Source organism: Monopterus albus, unplaced genomic scaffold (assembly GCF_001952655.1).
Source record: "Monopterus albus unplaced genomic scaffold, M_albus_1.0 scaffold342.1, whole genome shotgun sequence".
NCBI lineage: Eukaryota > Metazoa > Chordata > Actinopteri > Synbranchiformes > Synbranchidae > Monopterus > Monopterus albus.
Genome location: NW_018128222.1, coordinates 434,164 through 438,703, shown reverse-complemented (window position 1 = coordinate 438,703; position 4,540 = coordinate 434,164).

Here is a 4,540-nt window from a genome sequence, read left to right as displayed (position 1 = left end):
TAACACTGTTATAATCTTTTTTTAGTATAATATGTGTGTGGGCAGAAGTGAATCATTCACTGATTGCAAACCAATGATTGTAAGATGATGTCATGGGGTAGGACTGGATAAGTCTGACTTCTTCCTACTCCATTCAATCATGTACTAGGTATAAGCAAATTGATATTGGATTATGTGTAAAATTATGTGTGTTGTCATATCAACTGTCTTTACATGCTTGAAAGAATAAATCAAATCAAATCAATATAATGTATCCTGTTGCTAGGCAACAGTTAGTTGTTGAGTGGTAGGCACTTCATAAAGAGTAGATATAGCATTCACAGAAAAAGCAACACAGAGCAGGGCTGTAGCTGGTGACACACAAAAGACCTGAGCTTTTTCTGTAAACAAACGACAAACTAAAAGTTTCAAGGATGAAGTGAGTTATTTCACTGAAATGGAAGCTGGTGTACCTCAGCACATCCACTGCTGTCATCCGTCCTTTTTTAGCCGTCTTCTCCTTCAGTGCAACTCCCTCTCTCATTCTCCATAATCCACTGAACTCTCATCCATAACTCACAGGCCACTCTTTCCCGCAATGCCCCCCCCCCCGTCCTAATAATTCATGCTGGCACACAATAAGGAGGCCTTGGAGTGGCAGGGATAAAGAGAGGACGATAGAGAAGCAAGGAAGCCATAAGCAAGAAGCCTGAGGATTAAAGATGTTAATTAGAGTTCCAGGTGATGTATCAGGTGACAGACTGGAGAACGGGAAGTAGTGACAGACACAGACAGAGGGTAAGAGGTGGATGGAGAGTGAGCTTTTACCTGTGAGTGGATGGTGAATTAAAGCAGTCGACCTGTGATGGTCTGACTGTCCTGCAAAGCGAAACAAATACATTTTACATGGCTAATCCTGGACAAACTGATAGGGATGCAGCTTCACCTGTGACTCTCCTTCTAACTAATATAGCTCATCCGTTCTCCTCACACTTCTCTCCCTTCATCAATAATATAACAAGTCTTGCTTTCCAGTGTGGCTGAAAAATTAATGTAAGCTAGGAGTGAGGGAGGGGGTGCTGTTCCAGAGGTGATGGATGGGGAGGTGGGTGTCATCAGAGCTGGTTGGGGGACAGGCAGGCTGCTGTGTGCAGATATAGGTCTAGGTGAAGGAAGATGTTTAGCACACAGGGTGGACACCAGGTAGTTAGCGAGTCCGGCAGGTAGAGCTCCTCTCTATCTGAAAACCCTCTCTTTGTCCACTATAGCCCTCAGTCTTTCAGCATGCTCATACAAGGCTCCACCATGTCCCCTCTGGTTATGGTCTAACTTTTCCCTCCCGCTCAAAGTTTTCCCTTATCATTTGAAAAATCTTAGCATGTACAGACAGAGACATACACAGGCCCTGATGTTTTTAATGCCACTATGAGACTGGCACTTGTGTTTTCTGGTGTATTGTTTCCAAGGCTGTTGGGCGCATGGCCGTGGCATTTGGTTCATGTTTCCCTCAGGATGAATTGTAATAACTTTGATGATGCAAAAATGATGTCATCCTGCGCCACCATCAGGCTAAATGATCAGTTTGTCCACTGCTTTGGTTTATAAGCCCGAGCCTGAGCTGGACAGTTTATTCAGTAATAATTATATTAACATGGGAATATACAAAACTAAGATGTGATAAGGGTCAGGATGTTAGCATCTAGCTCAAAGCATCACTGTGCCCACAGCCATGTTGATGACGACTTAACCCAAAGGGGAAGTTTGTAACTTTTAACTTCTATCTCCCCAAACTCAATAATGCAAAACTGGCAACCAGGGAATTGTGCAAACACCACGAACAGACACTAAATGACAGAACTAAGATCATTCTTACAACTGAGAGACACAGAGCTACGTATCTATTCAGAGCAGAAATACCAGATATGTTAAGTGAAGAGCTGCTGTGTCACAAATCTAAATAACTGCTTTGCTTCTGTGGCATTAGCACAAAATGAGTGTTATGGTGCTGCTTTTCTCACGTGTACTGTAGCAGCCATTCTCAATCTCTGACCACACTGTAAATAATTTTCCTGTAAAATAACAGTAAAGAGCTGGCAGCAGAGACGCCAGCATTATACCGTTATTTGTACGGTATATGTCTGTAATTCTATAATCTACGGTAAAGAGCTGGCAGCCGGGACGCCAGCATTATACTGTTATTTCTCAGGGCTATAGACAATTGCTTAAGATATGCATTATTGTGAATATTATGCAAAATAAGCAATAAAAACTTCAAAATCAAATATCTTTATTTCAAAGTGCAATGTCAATATCACCATGTATACAAAAAATGTCGAAAAAGAAAATAAATGTTCTTGTGGATCCAGGAGAGATGACCATTACTTTGGTTATCGCTGTTCCTCTCTGCAGCATTATTCCAGTGTCGCCACTGTCAAACAACAACAAACAATCATAATAATAAATAAACTATACAATCAGGAATGTACAGTATACACTCCAAGCTAATGCTTATAAAGTTAATAATACCAGTTCTCTTGTGGCTTTATGTGGCAATGCCAGACTGTCAAAACAAAGAGAGCGAGATTAAAGAGGTCACCGATCTATATAAAGTCCCATTCAAAGTCAAGGAGATTCTTCAGTAGCATGGCGACGTGTGTATTGACTGCAGAAGACTTCTTCTGGACGATCACACCTTTCTTCTTGGAGACAACCTTGCCCCTTTTGGCCTTTGTCCCTCTCTCTGGATTTATACCAATGAAGCGCCTGAAATCAAAATAGTCTAAGATCAGAGTGGGGTTGCAACAACATACTGTTTTGTGTACATTAAATGCAATGAATTGTTTTTTGTCTTTCTTCATTGCACTAATAGAGTGGATTTGAATGACATATAGAAGGGACATCAAAAGAAATTATAAAGCCTACAGTCTAACAAAATACCCAGTCTGTGTGTGTGTGTGTGTGTGTGTGTGTGTTGTGGCTTGAAATGTACAGTACTAATACCTGCTTTTTAAAACCTTGCACCTACTTTACCCATAATGCAACGTAGCAACTGTGTGACAACATTGAGGTAATTTATCAGCTTACATGCAGCTTCCTCTGAGCCACAAAATAATATACACTACTGTTTTCACATATGTAGTAGTACTCCCCAAAACTAGTACACACTTTAGGTATCGGGACACTTAAGACTGGTGGAGTCACCCTTTAAAACACATTGTTAGAACGAAAAAATAAAATGTACATCTGTAAGAAGGATCAGCCCGGTTAGGTCCTCTCCAAAGTGTGCCATGAGCAGCTGAACAACACAAAGTGCTATCTCATTATCTTCACCATTAGAGAGGATATCCTTGACATCTTTGTTGGTAGGTTTTCCCCTGAAGTATTCTGTGATGGCTCTTCCACATTTCTCCATACTGAGTTCCAAGCTACGAAGCACATTGATGTCTGTGAGCAACTCAAAATGTGCGTATATATACCTTGGCATGAAAAGAAAAGGCCATTTGCTTTTCACATCTTCAATGTCAGGTGGTGGAATTGTATTTATATGGCAGCGTTGTAGAGAGAATGTGAGCTTCATTAGATTTTTAACTTCTGCTCTTTCTGCTCCACCTGCACCCTCCTGCCTGTAGATCTCCTCCAGTCTCTGGCGGTGCTGCTCCACAGTGTGATCAGTTTCTTCTGGGGGTAGCTCTGGCTGAAATCGTGTACATCCATATGTGTCAGTTGGACCCCTCTTGCCTGTAGAGGTTCGGTGCCATGAGAAGCTTCCATCACATTTCACGTTCTCAATGCAGTTTTTCACTTGCATCAAAAGTGATGTATAACCTCCACACAGAAGTGACCCATCTGGTGCAATATCAGCAAAACTCTTTGGGTACTGCCTGATGATATTTCGAACCACAGTTAGGCACTGTGCACGAGTGGGGTTAGCTTCATACTTTCTCATTTCATCTGCGAGTACTCGTACCATCTGGCGTCGCTCCACTGGTTTAGGTCTCTTGCCATCTGCAATTGCAGAACGAATTTCCTGTGGCATTTGTTCCCAAGGGACCTGGAATGTTTCTGGCCATGTTTTCAGTAGTAGAGATGTGAAAGGTCTGTGGCTTGGCTCGCTGCTTCTTGCCTGGCTTGAACATGATGGAATGGCTGATAGCTGTGATAAGCTACAATCAGGCGGAGTGCATAATGTTGGTGATGAAGACCCAGACACCGACCAATCACTACTCAGTGGTGACGAAGTTGGAATGGCTTGAAAATCCAATGTAACTCTCTTGGTTTCTGAAAAACAAGCAAAAAAACAAACATAAACAAAAAGAATTAGGGTACATAACTAATAAGCTATATCAGAGTCACTGCAGACATTTGGCCAAAAGTGTACTTAACTCTCCTTATATTAGGCATATTTGAAAAGTGTAAAGGTGCATTATGTAGTTTTTAGAAAAAAGAAATTCCACAACTGAATAAACAAGAGACTATAACAAGCGAATGCCACACTAAATTAACCATACATTACCTAATTTGAATGCATCCAGGAGTTTTCTGCACTGGATAACAGGTAACA